Consider the following 19,799-nt stretch of genomic DNA (forward strand, 5'->3'; position numbering starts at 1 on the left):
ACACAATATCATATAAAGGGTCACTTCTGATCATGAAGGGCTACATACTTGAACATCTGTAAAAGACACATTATCATGGAGTCTTTCCCTTTCCACTAAAAAGATACCTGGGGCTATTTTACTTTTATGGTGTCTTACCTTAGAATTTGGAGTCGGACAGAACTTGATCTAAATCCTAGATTTAACACTCCTAGTCCTGGGATGTTTGACTAATTACATAATTTTTCCAAATCTCAATTTCTTTCTTCATAAAATTTGTATACTAATAGCCGTATTATTGGGATGTTAGGGATAAATTAGATAATCCCAACAAAACACTTGGCAAAATTCATGGAATATAGTAATGTTTAACAAATATTAGCTTTCTTCCCACTTTTTATTCTACCTGGACCTTCAAATGATTGAATGAAGCACATCTACAGAGAACAATCTGAAATCTGCTTTACCCCAAATTCATAGGATTACATATTAATCTCATCCAAAAACATACTCCAAACTGACACTTAAATGTAACCATTAACATCACAGTTGGTAACATGAACTACTCCCAGCTTTGCATGAACTCTGAAGCTTTTACTGGCTGCTCCTCCAGTGGTTCTTTCTTCACCCTTAGATAGTTTCCACATGCATGAACTTCTCTGTACTCAACATTTGAAAGGAGCCTGTGAACTCCAGCAACTTTGACCTCTCCAGACTCCCAAATTCATTCTCCACTCAGGGATCCCTGGGATCCACTTTGGTTCACCTGTCTGTGCTGTGGCCTGAAAACCCTCCTTAGACTGCAGACTGAATAATCATAGGGATGTCTTGTTTGTTTACTCTCTCTCAGGCATCACTGTAATTTCCTACCTGTTTTCTAATATCTGAAAACTATTGTTTCATATTTCTTTTTCAGCTTTATAGTTGTTTAAGAGTAGAGGTTAAGTCTATATGCTAATACATCATTCAGCCAAAAGTAGAAGTTCCCTTTCATAAGGTTTTCTTTGTTAGATTTGTTAGATTGAAGGTTTATGCTGCTATAGATAATTTTTAAAAGTTGACCTCTGTATGTATATCTACAGATATAAAAAAATGATACTGAGATAATTCATTAAATTTATTTACCCCCTTACAGATCTTTCTGGGACAAAAAAGCAATAGTATTGGCTTCAGTAAACTCTTCTGTGCTGCTAATTTCTGAGATGGTGAATAAATTACTTATCACCTCTTAGCCTCAGTTTTTCTATATATAGAATGGTAATTAAATCTCATACTCCTGTGAAAATATCTAGTACATAGAATACTTAAAAATCTTAGCATGACTGAAAGGACCTACAGGTTGTTGGGTTAGGGTGGAGATAGAGTCAGGAGTGTATTCTGGGGCTTGTAACATTTTCAGTGTTATAATGTATCAATTCAAGAAGATATAACTATTGTAAATATATATGCACCCAACATAGGAGAATCTCAATGTATAAGGCAAATGTTAACAGACATAAAGTGAGAAATTAACAGTAACACAATAATAGTGGGGGACTTTAACACTTCATTTACATCAATGGACAGATCATCCAGACAGAAAATCGATAAAGAAACACAGGCCTTAAATGGTGTATTAGAACAGATGGACTTAATTGATATTTATAGAGCTTTCCATCTGAAAACAGGAGAATACACATTATTTTCAATTGCACATGGACCATTCTCCAGGATAGACCACATGCTATGCCATAAAGCAAGCCTCAGTAAATTTAAGAAAATTGAAACCATATCAAACATCTTTTCCAACCATAACACTAATAGATTAGAAGTCAACTACAAGAAAAAATTGCAAAAAGCACAAACACATAGAGGCTAGACAATATGCTATTAAACAACTAGTGGATCACTGAAAAAATTAAAAAAGAAATAAAAACAATACATGGAGACAAATCATAATGAAAACATGATGATAAAAACCTATGGGATGTAACAAAAGCAGTTATAAGAGGGAAATTTATAGTGATACAAGCTTACCTCAGGAAACAAGAAAATTGTCAAATAAGCAATCTCACCTTACATCTAAAGCAACTAGAGAAAGAAGAACAAACAAAACCCAAAGTTGGTAGAAGGAAAGAAATCATAAAGGTCAGAGCAGAAATAAATGAAATAGAGACTAAAAATACAGTAGAAAAGATCAATGAACCCAAAAGCTGGTTTTTTGAAAAGGTAAACAAAATTGATAAACCTTTAGCCAGACTCATCAAGGAAAAAAGGGAGGGGCCCAAATTAATAAAAATCAGAAATGAAAAAGGAGAAGTTAAAACTGACCCCACAGAAATACAAAGGACCATAAGAGACTATTATGAGCTAATGTACACCTATAAACTGGCCAACCTAGAATGAATGGACAAATTCTTAGAAAAGTATAATCTCCAAAGATGGAACTAGGAAGAAATAGAAGAATGCCATCTCTTGCCACTTTTATTCAACATAGTCTTGGAAGTCCTTACCACAGCAATAAGAGAAGAAAAAGAAATAAGAGGAATGCAGATTGGGAAAGAAGTAGTAAAACTGTCACTGTTTGCAGATGACAAGATACTATACATAGAATGTCATAAAATGCCACCAAAAAACTACTAGAGCTCATCAATGAATTTAGTGAAGCTGCAGGATACAAAACTAATACACAGAAAGCTGTTGCATTTCTATACACTAACAATGAAATATCAGAAAGAGAAATTAAGGAAACAATCCCATTTACCATTGCCATCAGAAAGAATAAAATACCAAGTATCTATTCAACATCTATTTTTATATTAATTTTTATTCTATTTATTTATTTTCTGATTGATAGGAGACTGATCCTTGTGTGGGGTCTGTAGGTAACTTTTCTGGGAGGTAGCTACTAACTTTAGAAGTTGTTGCTGTAGACCTATAGACACAGGTGCAGCAGGTTATATGGTGATAGTTCTTGAAAAATCATTCTACACTTGAAAAATTTCTGGATTTATCTGGCTTTACCTACGCATTCCCAGATGGCCGGTCCCTCATTTTTTGGTATTTATACATTTCAACTTTTTTGTCAAATTTATGTCAAATGGTGTCTGCCTCATTACTCACTACTCCAGCATCATCTCTTATCAAACTGTCCATCTTAGTTTTTTGGCACTCCTTTCTCTAGTGCCCAAATCCAAATTTTACTTCAGAGACTGAGGGGAACTTCAGAATAATTCTGGAATACAGATTATAGGCATAGAATACAAATTTATGGTTACCAAAGGAGAAAAGGGAGAAGGATAAGTTGGAAGTCTGGGATTAAAATATATAAAATAGATAACCAACAAGGACCTATTGTATAGCACAGGGAACTATATGATTAATATAAGTATCTTGTAATAACCTATGATGTCAAAGAATCTGAAAAAGAATAGATTTACATATATGTATCACTTTGCTGTACACCTGAAACATTGTAAATTAACTATAATTCAACTAAAAATGTAATAAAAAAATCTTAAGATGATTGAAAGGACCCACAGGTTGTTGGGTTAGGGTGGAGACAGGCAGAGGCAGGAGTGTATTTCGGGGCTTATAATGTTTTCCTTGAGAGCAACCAGAGCACATGAGCTTGAAAGGAAGCCTCACTTTATGGCCTAAAGTCCAGGTTTTATAGTCACAGAGACCTGGGTATTGAAAAGTTACTCAGCCCTTAGTTTCATTTGTGAAAAAAAGGAGGATATTAATACATTGCTCAAAGAATTAATGGGAGGATAAAATTGAAATTTGTATAAAATGCCTTATACATGGATACTTTAAAAAAGGAAATTAACCTTGTATGTTGTTGATGGGGATGTAAAATGGTATAGCCACTGTGAAAAGCAGTTTGATGTTTCCTTAATAAGTTAAACAGAATTACCATATGATGCAATAATTCTACTCCTAGGTATATACCTAAAAGAATTGAAAACAGGGTTCAAGCAAAAACTTGTACACAAATGTTCATTGTATTTCTCTTCACAACAGCCAAAAGGGGAACAACCTAAATGTTCATCAGCAGATGAATGAGTAAAGAGAATGTAGCATAGCCACACAGTGGAATTTTTTAGAGTCATAAAAATACATGCTGCAACACGAATGAACTTTGAAAACACTATACTAAATGAAGGAAGCCAGATGTGAAATACCACATATTGTGTGATTTCATGTATATGAAATGTGCAGAATAGGCAAATCCAAAGAGACAAATGATGTGGAATTGTACAACTTACATGATTAAAATAGTATATTTTATGTTATATGTATTTAATCACAATAAAAAGCACAGGACTTTAATAAAACTTATATTTTTTCCTCTACCCTAAGAACTCATACTGCAAGGGTCATGTTAATACAGTCCCTTGAAGCCTTTGGCTTTCACATGAAGATGGATCTTTAGAACCTGTTTTGCTCCTGCCCAAGCTTGGTTCTCTCAGCCAGTGGCATCCACTGGACTTTTTTTTTTTACTAGTCATTAACCACCCTGTCCTGTGCTGGAACTGGGCGGCTCTCAGAGGATACTATGCCAGGTAGAGAAATTGCAAATGGTCATGCATGCCAAAACTCAGTATCCTAAAAGGTATAAATATCTTTTTTTTTTAATGCCTCACTGAGCTTGTCTCTCTTGTGCCGTGTCAAGTAGGATGTCAGTTTTCACTCAGAGCTTCCTGGCTCCAGTCTGCTTTTTGTTATAGCTCGGTTCATCTGCTTTAACAAAAACTTTGGCTCAGCTGTAGCTGAAGGAGAACCTTTTCATGTCTAGAAAACCTTGGCAAGACTATTATCTAGTAAATTTGAAAAGCAGCAGGAAGAATGTGGTCAGATTGAGCCTAGATGGGAATGATATAAGTGTCCATTCATTCAGTGGACATTTTGAGCATCATCTTTATGTAGGAATTGTGCTAGGCACAGTGGGAGACGAGAAGAGGAAAAGCCAACCATTCATTCACTCACCATTCACTCATGCACTCATCAATCTAATATTTATTGAGTATCTACAGTTGCCTTGGCCCTAGAGATGTAGCAGTGATCAAGACAGGCACAATTTCTGTTTTTAAGAAGCCCAGAGGAGAAAAGGATTCCTCTTTTCTGGAAGGTCAGGGGAAAATTTCCAAGAGGCAGTGCTATCTGAGTTAAACATTTAAAGTTGAGTTGAATTACCACTGCTGTTGGAGAAGAGAGGAGGTATGTAGGACAGTGTAAGGATGGGAAACAGAAGAGACCAAGAATACTTAAAATCTCTGTCTTTACTTACAACTGCTAAAAAATGCTTTCTCTTGGTATTTTTGTTTGCTATCTCATTCAATTATCTTTAACAACATTGTGGATTTTTATTATCAGACAAAGGTTCAAACAGGTTTAGTAACTTTTTTATGGTCTACTAGCTAGTGACAGAGCTAGGATTCACCTCCAGATCTCCCTGAGGCCAAAGTTCATGCTCTTTTTACTATCCTCCTCCTCTTTCGTAGAAAGTAAGTACACATTTATAATACCATGTGGTAGTTAATATAAGGCATGCAGCTCTCAGTAAATACTCTCTATTAGAGAACAACCAATGTAAACTGAGAGTGACTGGAAAAAGTATAATGACAAAGATGGTATTCAAAGTGTAAAAGATGAGTAGTAAATGTGTGTGTGTGCATATGCACACGTGTGTTGGGGTGGGTGCAGTGAGGGTGAGTTTCCAGCAGAAAGTGCAGCACATACAAAGACCTTAAAGCATGGAGGAATCAACTGCTCTCTGGCAGGCTCGGGGCTTTATATGACTTGTGCTTTACTATGGTTTATGCACAATGTGTAAATTATTTCACAGGGGCTAATATCCATTTTTATTAAATGAAAGGGACATTGCTTTACTCATCCACTCCTACCCCTCACCTCCTGTAAATAGAATGTGGGCAGATAGAAAGAAATCAAATTATTTTTCAACTGGTGCTCTCACCAGACCACCACCTCATTCACTTAATAGAATGGATATTGGAGGGGACAGGGGAAATCTCTCAGAAAAAGCAGCTGTGGCAATCTCTAAGTAAATGTAATAAATCAGGAGGATTTTTCAAAGGAAATAATAAGTGTTTATGACGGTTGTAACTCCTACACCCACTAAGATTCTTGTACTGGTGCAGTTTAGATTCTTCCATAGTAGATAAAATTATGACTTGATCTGTCAAAATGGAGGGATGATTCTTTTTTCCTCCTACATACAGGCATCTTCTTTTAAGCAGCCAATTCTGTTATTTCCTGCCCTCTCTCTGGGCTGGTGAAAACAGAGAAAACAAGGACACTCAGTGTTTAAAAAGTTGCACCAAGGAATTGAAATAGGAGGTAGTGGCACAAACCATTGAAAATCATAATTATGACCCACAGGAATTTCTAGGAAAAGTAAACATGTATTTGTATTTGATGAGTTATTACTTCTGTTTCACAGGAGGCCTGAGTTATAGTGAAAGTGAAAATGATTATTATAAATACAATAATAATAAATGGCTACTATTGCTTGAATATCTACCCTGTGCCAGACATTATAATAGGTTGTTTTTAGATGTTATCTCATTGACGTCTTCGAGCAGCACTGCAGAGTTTGTTACTGTTGTGCTATCATTATTACTGTAATTTCTGTGATATGGTTGAGGCCCAGAAGTTTAAACTGATGTGTTCAAATCCATCTACTACTAAACGGCAGAGGCTGATTTCAAACTTAGTATCCTCTGACTTCAAACCATGCCATTTCTTTAATGTCTTTGAACTGTGGCCTGATAAAAATAATTCTTTGGGTTGTTAGTAGCTTCATTTTATAAATGATTGAAGGCTACTCTCTCATTTGACCTTCACAGCAACCACAATCTGATAATAATTACAGCAGTAATTACCATTTATACTTACAATCTACAGGGTACTCAGTGGGTGCCAGACGTTGTGCTAACCACTCTACATGTATGAGTTTATGACTATCCAATACAATAGGGGCAGTATAGTGGTTAAGAATGTGTAAACTGGTGTCAGGGGACTGGGTTGGAATCCTGGCTCTACTATCTGTGACTTCTTTGAGCTTGGACAGTTATCTAATGTCTCTGCCTTAGCTCTTGGGTCAAGTAGTAGTACTTACATTGGCGGTTTTGAAGATAAAATTAGATAATCCTAAAGTGCCTAGCTCATAGTAAGTACTCTATAAATAATAATTATTTCTGTTTTATAGATGAGAAAACTACAGATTAAAGAGATTGTAAGGACTAGAGAAATTGCCCAAACTCTCAAAAGTAGTCAAAGGGTGGAACTGGAATTAGAATGCAGGTCAGCCTGGCCCACAGTTTCTCCTCTTAACCTATAGTCTACTGTCTAAAGCATTAAATACATTCATTAAATGTGTTTTTAAATATCAGTCCTTTTTAATGTGAATGATCTTCCATTAGCCAATCTGTTATACATTATAAAAGCAACCAGTTTCCCTTCAGCCTCACTGACTTACCACTCTCTGCCTTTACTCAACTCTTTTCCTTTGCCTGCAGTTGTTTCTCCCTACTTGTCTAACCTGTTTGTCATTCAGGATTCAATGTGACACATCATAGACTGGAGAAGGGATTCCAGGTAGATTAAGAAGTCTGTTTCTGTATATCCACAGCCCACTTCCCACCATGTTTGTCTCAAGTAATATACTATAGTTAACTATAATTTTATATTTTTATACAGTCATGAGCTCTTTGAGGGCAAGGACCATTATGTCTTATTCATCTCTTTTTCTCTAATACATCACAGAGTGTCTATCACATAATGAGTATTCAATAAATATATTTATTTATTTAATGAATGAATAAAAATAATTGTTCAGGAGTGTTCAAGCCAACAGTATAAAATATATGGTGAAATGTTCCCTCTTTTTTTAGACTATTGAGCAGGTAAGCATTTTAAAAGCCTAGTAGAAATTAAGACTAAAGGTAAAGAGAACCTCAAATATATTCACCTATATATACCCGTAACTCCCCACCTCCCCCCACCTTCAGTAGCAATTTTCTAAATATAGATTATAGTAATTTAGTTTCAACAACTCATTTTCAGCATCTGACATGTTCATTAAGTTCAGGTAGGGAAATTATTGTGGTGCATTAATTTTTCACCAGAGAAGACATTTGTCATCTGTGCAAGTATCATTAGTGCTTGCTACAAGATGGAAATGACACACTGTCTCTGCCAATTGAAGAACACAGTGGAATTTTAAATTATGTCAACTGGGCTCTCTAAACCAGCCAACCCTGTGTACTTTTGAGGTCCTCATTAGACAAGGCTTATGCGCCATCATTGAGAACCTGCTTTATGAAGAGATCAGAGTAACATACAGCTCTTGGGAAATGAGGGTATGAGTGCCATATTTAGTTGTTATTTTCCTCTTACGTCTCTGATTGCCATTTCTCTGTCATCTTTGTTTGCCTTAACAAGTCCTTGAATTTTGGTGTTTCCCAGGGCTTGTCTTTAGTTCTCTACTCTTCTCACTTTGTACTCTTTCTCATTCTCATGGGTCACATACCATCTATATGCTAATGACTTTCATTTCCAGCTACAGGCAGGCTCTCTCCTGAGCTCCAGACCCTACATCCAGCTGCAAACTGTCTAGACAGATATACTGGAAAGTCCCAGATACCTCAAATTCAGCATGTCTAAAATTTTGCTTATTATCTTCCTCTGTCTCCAGACTTGATTATCCTACAATGAATGTTGAAAGGACATTTGCTCTTGGGTCTAAATTTCACCTAGGATACAAAGATGACTACATGTGCAGTAGGTATACCCACATTCTGGAGAAGGGCTGCTGGATATATACCTTTAGAAACTGCAAATGGTACCTGAATTGGTTTTGAGATCTTCACTTCATCATCTACTTCCAAACTGTATATAGAGAAGATTATAAATTCAGAGTAGACTCATTAAAGTAATAAGTTGCTGGCCTGGAGAAGCGTCTGAGGCAAGTTAGTGTGGGTTCGTCACCAGTTGTGAGTTCTGGCCGGCAGAAGTCCCACCGAGACGGAATGAATTGCTCGAGACTCTGTGGAAAAAGTCAAGAGAGGGAGAGGGAGTCAGGAGCCAACTCCAGGAGCCTCTCAAATGCTCCCGTATTTGTTGTGTACAGTCAAAGGAGGAATCACTATCAGTTGTGTGATGGAATGCAGGAATTTAGGGAAGGACAGGGTGGGATCACAACGAGTACAAAGGCTTTGTTTATTGTTGTTGTTTGGCTCAAGGTCAGAAGACCCTTTTTGGTAAATCATATTCATGTTGAGCCTTTCAGCTTATCAGGGCGGAACATATGAGAAACAGCTGCTTAACAACTTTTTCCTTGGACTCAGGCTGTGCCTGTCTTAGGTTGCCCCCCTCAGGGGATCTTACCCGTCATTGGCTAACCAGCCTTCTCACCTCTGAGTCTGCAGCTTTTTATAGCTTGTTTACCATTCCAGCCCAAGGCTGTTTTGGGGATAGAAGACTATCTAACAGCAGGCACGCCCAGCGTTTATAGCCGAGGGCCTGGGTCATTGCTAAAACCTCAACTATGCAAGCAAGGTGGTTACTAAGCACATTTGCTCTTCTTTAAGGAGATAAGAGGCTGGGGTCTGTTACAATTTCTTAACACAATCATGGGCTCCCACAAGTAGGGTAGATCATAGAAGACCACTGTAAGAGAGTGTGGGAATGTCTGCACAAAGAGAATACTGTTGTCTTATTCCCTGCCCTGAAGCTTGCTGGGCTGCAGAAACTTTGTAGCCCCTCTTAGGCTGGCAGAGTATGGTTAGAATTCTTTGGAGGGTTTTACCTTTATACCAGGGACAGGGAGCATATAGGAACATAGGTGTTAATGCTTACTTTTTGCTTCAGAGTTATGAGTTGGGAAGCTGGCTAGAGTAACTTGTGTAGATGGATAAAGAGGAAGACAGTAGGGCATCCTGACTTCCACTAGTTTTGGAAGGGCAAGAAATCATGAATTTCTCATGAGCTACATTAAAAATGTGAGAGCCAGATTACAGCAGCATCATTTATGTGAGATAGTTAGGACTTGGGGTAGACTGAGTGTGAGAGATGTCAAGAGGGAAATGTCAAGGGTGACTATTTTTTATCTCTTTTGAGCATCTGGGCGGAAGGTAGTACCACTTGCTAACATGGGTAAATGGAGAAGGAGTGAGAGAGGCCAAGGTTGGAGATAAACTTTAAAAGTTGTCAACATCATATTTAAAATTATGAGATTGGATGAAATCAACTAAGGAAATACAGAAAAAGAGCGCATGGTGATATGTGTGTGTGTGTGTGTGTGTTTGTGTGTGTGTAGAGGGACTTATTTATTTCTTTTCTCTTAAAATGGTGAATGAAATGAGTATATCTCTTTTAGAAGATTATTTTAAGTTTAAGTGATTTGGCACATTTGAAAGTGTCTTATAATATAAACAGGATTTCTAAAAAACGTTTCTTAATTCTAAGTTTGGCTCTGTGATGGAGCAGTGATAGATTAGGATAGAGAGCTAGGTAGAGGTCAGTAAGGAATGATGATGACAAAGGAACTTTGAAAATTAAAACCTTTTTAAAAACCATTATGGTGAATGAACGTGTCTATTTTAGAATATTGAGAAAATCCACTGAGAAGAAGAAACCACCATCTAGGTACAACCACAATAACATGTTGATTCATTTGCTCCCAGTATTTTTTCTGTTTTCTTTTCATTTTTAGTAGCTGTGTTCATACCGTGTAGAGATATGTTAATTGTTGAGATGTAAGAGGTGGCCTTCACTGTGAATTGAAAGGTACATACTGAGCTGTCCTAAATATGTCCAGATATTGATTGGTAGTTATTCTCTCATTCACTTGTATGCACACAGACACCTACATGCTCCCTTTTAAAGCTTGTTGTAATAAAACTGCAACACAGTCTGGTTCTCTCAGAAATATCATGCTTAGAGTTTTTAATTAAATTTACCAACTTTCTTCCTAATCGTCGTTATCATCATCATCTTCATCATCAATAATTATAATGCACACAGAAAATTATGAACAACTTCAGGATAGAACCAATTAGTGTATACATAGAATTAATTTGAATTCTGTTATATTACTGTGTGTTTTATTTTGTAGGTCATTTAATTCTTTTGACAACTCTATGAAGTTGTTTTACAGATAAGAAAACTGAGGCTTGAAGGAGTTGTTTTTTTCTAAAGTCATAAACTAATTAATAGTGGAAACCATATTCCAAAACAGGCCTCTCTGATTCCAGAGCCTGTGTGGTTTTCCACTTTGCTAGGATCTTTACAGAGTGACTTTAAAAGTGATGATTATTCCAGACCAAGTCACCAAAAAAAGCTGTGGTCTTAGGAGAAAAATCATACTGATACAGAAAAGAGATTCATAGCTCAGTCTAAGTGGCTTAATATAAGCCAGTTTTTAAGGAAACCTCTATTGCATCTGCCGCACAAAGGCATAGCACATGTTGGCATTTATCAGGCTCTTTTGGGGAGCCATTAGCACACAGAGTGACCAGCCATCTCCACCTGCCTGGGACTTCCCCGACTTTAGCACTGGAAGTCCATGCTGGGCAGACTGGAACAGTTGGTCACCCTAAGCACACCAAAAATACATGACAGTGAGTGGAGTGGGAGCCTGGGAGCCAAAGCCTATGAGACATGACCCTTTCCCAGGGTAAGGAATGGAAGTAGCTGTCTTTCACTTTACGAGTTGGTCTAGGTGATACCAGAACCCGATCAATGCTGTGATCACATGGAAAGACAATGTCCACCTTGCTTCTGACTTTTTGTCCCCAGTGTCTTCATTGTCTACAATAGAGGCAAACTGATCCCTGGAAGAGCAGGAGGCCAACTTCTGATTGGCTAGAAAGATGATTTACTCTCAGTGTTCCTAATATCAACCCCACTCTTGGCTAGACCTTCAGTTTCACTGTTTGGTTGGTTGTTTTATTTGCTTTGCTTTTTGAGTTACTGTCCTTTTGGAAACCATTTATTAAACAAGCATTACATGCTAGGCATTGTATGAATAACTTTTATATGCTTTATTATGTCTACACATTACCTTAGACCTGTGAGTTAAGCAGTATTATTTTTGTTTTATAAATAATGTGACTAAGGCTTGCCAGTTATCTCATAGCTAATGTGACAGAGCTGCTATTTATGCATTGATCTTCTGACTCCAGGCCAGTTCCTTTGCCTTCTACTAAAATCCTAGCCAGTAGTCAAAATTACAGAAAACTATTTAATCTAATCCAACCCATTCCAGTCTAATTCAGTGTAACTTAACTTGTACTTACTTACCAAAGATGTTTTGTGCCTAGAATTGCAGCAGACACTGATGAACCAAAGTATCAAGTCATATCTTTGAGCCTCCAGCCCTTATGTGTACTCATGCAAGTACTCACTGGAGGCCTGTTGAGATGAATACGAAGTAATAAAAAGCATTGTCCTTGGGAACATCTCCTCTTGTGATGAAGAGATGCAGAACTATATAATACGAGGAATAGTCTCAGGAATGGCAGAGCTGTATAAATTGTCCTAGGCTTCATAACCTGTTTTTTCACTTATCAATAGATCAATGACTGTCTTTCCATTTCAGTAAGTATTGATCTATAGCATCATTTTTAAAAGCTCTATTTTTTCCATTGTAAAGATGCTTCATAATTTATATAATAAACTTCTTATGGTCAGTTATTGAAGCTTCTAATTACAAGCTGTGAACACCCTTGGAACTAATCTTTGTGCCAGGTCTTATTTATATATATGTAATAATTTTTAAAAATATACAGTGCTACCTAAAGATCAGATGAATTGTTTCATGGATAAATGACTCCTTGTCAGTAAAAGTATTCAAGCAGAGGATGGTCATCACTTTTGGAATAGCTAGAGTGTCGATTGATGTGGAGAAGATAATGAGGAGTGAGGAAGATTGTCGGGGGAGATGACTCTGAAAAAATGGACATGGGACCTGTAGGGTGTGTAAAATTTGGACAAGGAATGAAGTGGAGCAAGTACCTCAAGTTAGAAGGAAGGCAACTTAGTGTAGTTCTGTACAACTGAGGTGGAGGAAGTACCAACATATGCGTTTGCACAGGTAAGCAGGACTTCTATCATGCCAAGCACCATATCTCATTATTCCTTATAATACTCTAAAAAGAAGTTACTGTCTCCTGTTACTGAGGAGGATATTGAGACTTTAAGTGGTTCGCCCTCGGTTGGCTTTGTGACTATGGGACAAATCTCTTGCATTTTGTAAGCCTTTATTTCTTCATTGGTAAATGAGGATTATAGTGTCTGCCTTAGAGGGTAACTGAGAGGACACATTCATAAAGCTTGGCATATGAAAACATTTAACAGAGATTGAGTATTCTGAATCTAATACTTGTGTTTTTCTGATTCATATGCTACATCTCACAGAATATGTTTAGGACAGCAGAACCCATTGCAGGCCTCTCTCCAATCCCACTCTTAGGGTGGGGATCCTGATATTTATTGCTTGGTCTGGTTCTCCCAGGTACAGAGCCTGGTCTGGGATTGGGTTGCAGGTAGCTCATCTTCAGTATCTGCAAGTACTAAGGAAACAGGGCCCTGACTACAATCAGTGGCTTACCGTCAAGAAGCATATCCATGTGAAGTTATTGACTATCAGCTGAGAGCAAGATGAGAGCAGCTGCTAGCATCTGCAGGAGAGCACAGAGAGGAAGGCGGGAAACACCCTGATAGTTAAGGAAGGGCACTCTCTCCTTTATAAATGATTTTTTTCCAGGGCCTCACCTAACTCTTTTCCCCCAAGTCACTTTATGTGCCACCTTTGCCCATTAGGACAAAGGTGACATCCCCACATTTTGTAACTTGGTTCTTGTGCTCATCCTGACCTGGACATGTGCCCTGGTCATCAGTCTCTACCACATCTATTGCTGAACTTGCCATTCATCATTTCATGCCAGAGCCACTGATTCCTTGATATAGGCTGAAAGTCTGCTGGGCATAGACTTTGAGGTCAGTCAGATGAAGTTCATTGTCAAGGTTTGAGTTTAAAGGACCTTGTTAGAAAGCAGTTATTCTCTTTAGGTAGCTGCCAGGTATCAACAAAGTTCTTATTGTTTAGATGGAAATTACTCTTCCTAGGAAGGTGTTTCCCACTTGGCCTGCATTCAGGATCATATCTCAACAAACCTTCAGGATCAGCATACTTCTTTTCTGCCTGTCAGATTGAAATACTAATAGTGGGGCCCGTCAATCCTAATGCTGCCTCATTTTTTACAACCAAGGTCACTTTGCTTGTAATTTACATTTGCCATGCAAATTAAAATAAAACCATAAAAGGAATTCTTGGAATTTGCTGCTATACTGATAGTGTCTTATTTTTCAAAATTTTGAGTTAGTATTTGAAAAATGTAAGGTAATAGAAGAGCCATTTGCTTGTCTGACTAAATAACACTCCTATGCTTTAGGAAACAAGTCTACAAATCAGCCTAGCTAATCAGTTAGTTGTTTACTGATTGCCTAATTTATTGGATTAATGGTTGCTTGGAACATTTGGAGGCATTTGGAGATGTCTGTCCATGGCTTATCAGAACATCTATTCATAGCAGTAAATAGGAAGTAGGTTTTCTCCTCTTCAGGATGGGAAGCCATGATGAGTAGGGGAGAAATTTGAATGAAACAATAAAATGATCATAGTTTTCTGAAATATAGTAATATAAGATGGGTCTCAGCACCCTAATTTGGCAGGGAATACTTTGGAAGGATCCTTGTGGGTGACATGTCTATTCTCAGGTGCTCTTTTATAGAATCATAAAATGAGGCAATTGTTTTATACTTCCAAAGATTTAAGAAGTATACCTAGTAACTTAGTCATTTGAGGCTGCTGTAACAAAAATTTTGGCTGCTATAACCATTGACTAGTTGGCTTAACCCCCCAAAAAGCACATTTATTTTTCTACAGTCCTGGAAAGTGGGAAGTCTAATGTCAAGGTACTGGCAGATTTGTTGTCTGGTGAGAGCCCACTTCCTAGTTCATAGACTGCTGTCTTCTTGCTGTATCCTCACACGGTAGAAAGTGGAGGAGATAATTCTGAGGTCTCTTTCATAAAGGCACTAATACCATTCCTAAGGGCTCTATCCCTATGACTTCATCATCTTCCAGTGCCCCCCCCAATACAATTTCATTGAGAGTTAAGATTTCAACATAGGAATTTGAGGGGACAGACACAAACATTCAGTCTGCAGTACCCAGAGAGACTTGTTCTTAAGTGACCCTATTTCTTCATTGTATTGAGAATTTCCCCCCAGAAAAGACTGGCTCTTTAAAGGGAAGAGTGCTCAGGAGAGAAGTCTTATGTTGAACTCTCTGGGAATGGTAGTTAGTCACCAGTTGATACGTGTTTCATTCTGAAAATGCTCATTGGTCTTTTGTTCTCTGAAGAGGTAAACCTTTCATAGAGAACTGAATTAAAATGAGGAGGACAACATACAAAGATCTGTGAAAAGTGTGTTCCACACAAAGAGAACACCAAATACAAAAGCCCTAAGATGGAAACAAACTTCATGTGCTTGAAAAATAGCAAGAAGGCTGTTATACTGAAGTAGGTTGAGTCAGAGAACAGAATATGAAATCAGAGAGATAGGTAAGGGCCAGGTCACATAAAGCCTTGTAGACCATAGTATGGAGTTTAAATTTTAGTACGTGTCTGGTGATAAGCCAGTGAGCAAGGGAGTGACAAGGTCTGATACACATTTCTAATTGACAATAGGGAGGTACATATGGAATCAGAGAGAGCAGTTAGGCTCCTGCACGAGTCCAGATGGTGATTGTAGCCTGCGTTACATTAGGGGAGATGGAGAGATATTGGGCAAAGTCAGGAGAACTTGCTGATGAATTAAATGCAATAGGTGAGAGAACTAGAGCAAGTAAAAATGATACCTTGCTTTTGACCTTGGTAAGCATTTGGGCAAATGGTGGTTTCATTACTAATACTTACAATACTGAGGAAGGATAGGTGTGGGAGGTGGGGATCATGAGTTCAACTTTATATGTGATAAATTTGGAATACCTATTAGACATCTAAGACAAAATGTCAAGTAAGTTGTAGGAGTAAGTATCTGGAGCTCAAAGAGAAAGTTATGGCTTATCGTATATATATATATATATTAGGGTGTCATCAGCATAAAGATGATATTTAAATTAAAGTGAATGGATGAGATCACTGAGGGAGCAAGTGCAGATAGAGAACAGGAGAGGGATGAGGGGAGAACTCTAGGGGTTTTCCAGCATTAGAATCTACAAGAGAAGGAGGAGCAAGCAAGTGTAACTGAGAAAGAGTGACCAGTGATCTAAGAGGAAAGCTGGAAAGTATGATGTCACGAAGCCAAGTGATGAAGGCTTTCAACAAAGGCAGGAGTGATCAACTGTGTCAAATGCTTTTTAAAGATTGATTAAGATTAGAACTGATCATTGATCACTGGATCTCTTTCTCATCCATCCTCTCCCAGGATGCAGTTCTCCTTATAAACTGCGGAAGAAGCATGGCACAGAGTGAGTAATAATTGTATGTTTATTACTTATACTCATTATAATTACCCATTTGTTGCCTTCTGCCCTCTCTTTGTGGAAGCTACTCCCAATTTAGGAATTGGCCATATTTAACAAGTTCATAGAAACAAGGTCATATTTAACAGGTTTATTCCTGTTCAGGAACCCACAAAAGCCTGTCTGATTAAATGCTCTAATATACCAGAGCTAGAAGGGCTCTTAGAGGTCACATAGTCCTATGCCTTCATATCGATGAAGAAACTGAGACTGACAGGGGCAGTGAATTGCTGAAGGGCACACAGCAGATTAACCTCAGAGCTGGAACCAGAACTCAGACCTCGTGTGTCAGAGGTGATTGTTCTTTATGTTACCCTCTTGTGCCACTTCTTCTAGCATAAAAGATTGGTTCCTTTGGGTCTTGAAAGATTTTCTGTCTTAAATAGACCATGATTAAAGTGAAAAATTCTATAAAAGGATAATATTTAAACTAGTTTGAGTGCCAACCCTTTAGAAATGGAGCACAGTCACCTAGATGAGGGGAGGAGGGTGTGGTTGGGATGGGAGAATTGCAAGATCCTGAAGACAGAGGCAGTACTATAGAGCAAAGACCAGCCTGACCTGGATTTGAATCCCAACCCCATCTACTTCTACTGAAAGGCCTCTGTTAAGTTTCTTCACCTTCCTGAATCTCCTCTATAAAATAGGAACAATATATGGGTCTTATTGATAAATTATGAGGATTAGGAATAACACATCTAAAATGTTCAGCTTTTTTTTGATGTGTGGTAGGCATTCAATACATAATAGCTCTTTATTGCTATTTAATCTTCCTCCATTTTTCTTTGCTCCAGTGTGTTGAGTGCCAGCAGCCCTAGATCAAGCCAATGTCTCCAGAGTCTGGTTGCTCCTGCCTCTAGCCACTACTGTCAGACCTGTGGCTTCCAGACTGTGCTGTGCCTTCTGGCAGAATAGAAGCAAGGCCTGTAAAACTGCCTGGGGCTGATACTATCTTCTTCAGGGTCCCTGTGCAGGTCAAACTGTCCCCATCAGGGCAGCCACAACTGAGCCTGTTTCTCCTTTTCCCTAAGGCTCATTAGACTGCTTCCTTTTTGTAAAGAAAATGCCTAAATTCATATGGACAAATACTTTTAAGAAAGAAGTTTTAATTTAAACTAGCAGTTTGATTAGGTGTCTTCAGAATGCCAGGCATTGTGTCAGTCCTCACACTCTGGGCATTTGATTTACAAGGGGAGTTAGACATGAAAACAAATAACTGTTTCCCAATTGAGTGAACTGAACCACTCAGCAGAGGTACAGGAAACATGCTTTGGGAGCGTAGAGTAGGGAAGGCAAGAAGACTCCCTGGAATGGGTGTGGTTTTAAGATCCCTGGATCTTAAAAGGTAAATAGTGTGTCAGTGGATGGATAATTAGGGAAACCACATTTCATGCAGAGGTATGCAAGCAGCAAGTACAGATGACATTTAGAGGTGAAGGCTTAGGGATAATAAAAGAGTGGATGGGAGACAAACCGTTTATTGAAGAAACCCAAATGCTCTGCTTAGGAATTTTGGGGTATGATTCATGATGGCTTAGGATGTCAAGAGATTTAAGATATCTTAGATGCTATCAGGTATAAACACCTCATTTTACAAATGAGAAGACTGAAGTTCAGATAGAAGAAATAACTAGGCCAGAATCACATAACAGGTTAGTGGCAGAAACTGGGATTGGAACCAAAGTTTACTGATTCCCAAGCCAATAACCTTTCTGTCCATTACTCATGACTTCTATGCATAAGAGGGAACAATTGTAGACAGTCTCAAAAGGCAGCATAAGGTCTGAGACCATTTCTTGCTGGGGCTCAACTGAGATTCAGGGGGTTTGGATGAGGACAGAAACTGGGACCTCACTGATCTCATGCTCACTTAAAATCATTAGGATATAATTTTCTATAAATCAGCTTTAAAATAGCTTAATTATCACATAAAATTTTGTCCATGTTTTTGTTCTTATGTATTAGTATATTCCCTATATTTTATAATTTCCTACTATGAATGGAAAAGCTAGAATTTATGGAAAAGGTATTAAGTTAGTACATTACTCTGCCTTGGAAGGTATATCTTCTGGAGCTGACAAGAGCAGGATCAGATCTCTGGTAAAAGCAGAATTTGCCAGAACCTGGGATCTAAGTTGACTTGATTTAGGTCATTGTCCTAAGCTAATATCTACTTCACTCACTTGTTTATTGTAAAATTCAGGTGTTTGTGATACTTTTCAGTGGCCCTGAACTAAGCAAACAAACAAACAAAAACAACTGCCTCACCTTTTTCAATAAATTCAATTAAACAAATATTTCATTCATTTATTAGCAAATACTCTTTGAAAAACTGCCATGTGCCAAGCACTGTGGCATATACTGGGCATACATAAGTAAATAAAAACAAGCATGGTTCCTGTTTGTATTAGTTTGCTAAGACTCCATAACAAACCTTCACACACTGGGTGGCTTAAACAACAAAAATTCATTTTCTCACAGTTCTGGAGGCTAGAAATCTGACACCAAGGGGTCAGCAAGACTGATTTCTTCTGAGGCCTCTTTCCTTGGCTTAGAGATGGCCATCTTCTCCCTGTCTTCACATGGTCCTTCCTCTGTGCATACGCATGTGTATGTCCTAATCCCCTCTTCTTGGAAGGCTACCAGCCACATTAGATTAGGATTCATCCATTTGACCTCATTTTATCCTAATTGAGTTCTTGAAGACCCTATCTCCAAATACAGTCATACTCTGAGGTACTGGTTCTTAGGACTTCAACATATGAATTTTTAAGGGACACAGTTCAACCCATAACACTGTCCTTAATGAGCTCACAGTGTAGAAGGGACACAAAATTTTATCCAACAATTATATAGATAAATTTAGGATTATGAACTTTGTTAAAAAGTTATAAAGGAGAGGTACATTATGTCATAAAAATTGGTAAGGAGTTGTGTCCTGTCTCAGTGGAAGGAATGTGCTGCAGTGAAGGTACCTTAGAAGGTAAACATATGAGCTGAGATCTCAAACCTGGGTAGGAGGAGTTAATTAGGAAAAAGTGATGAGGGAGGAGGAGACTCAGTGCGAGGAGAAGAACCAGGTAGAGGGAACCATTTGTCAAAAATCCCATAATTCAGTAATTTCTACGTACTGAACACAGAAATAGATTCTGAATACAGCAGTAGGACTCATGGTCTGCTGAGAAAAAGAAGAAAAAAGTAATTTCAACAGAGTATGGCT

General features: G+C 38.0%; 1 protein-coding gene across 9 annotated transcripts in view; it reads left to right on the forward strand.

Moving 5' to 3' along the window:
* Positions 1 to 19,799, forward strand: part of BEND5 (BEN domain containing 5) — a 925,317-nt gene that overhangs the window by 388,964 nt on the left and 516,554 nt on the right. Inside the window, exon 1 of one of the 9 annotated variants that reach the window (XM_072974487.1) lies at positions 16,507 to 16,525. The exons of the other annotated variants lie outside the window; for them this stretch is intronic. The gene's annotated coding sequence lies outside the window, so the exon portion shown is untranslated. Of the gene's footprint in view, positions 1 to 16,506; positions 16,526 to 19,799 lie in introns of those variants that run through there. 9 annotated transcript variants of the gene reach the window in all.

Source organism: Vicugna pacos, chromosome 13 (assembly GCF_048564905.1).
Source record: "Vicugna pacos chromosome 13, VicPac4, whole genome shotgun sequence".
Taxonomy (NCBI): Eukaryota; Metazoa; Chordata; class Mammalia; order Artiodactyla; family Camelidae; genus Vicugna; species Vicugna pacos.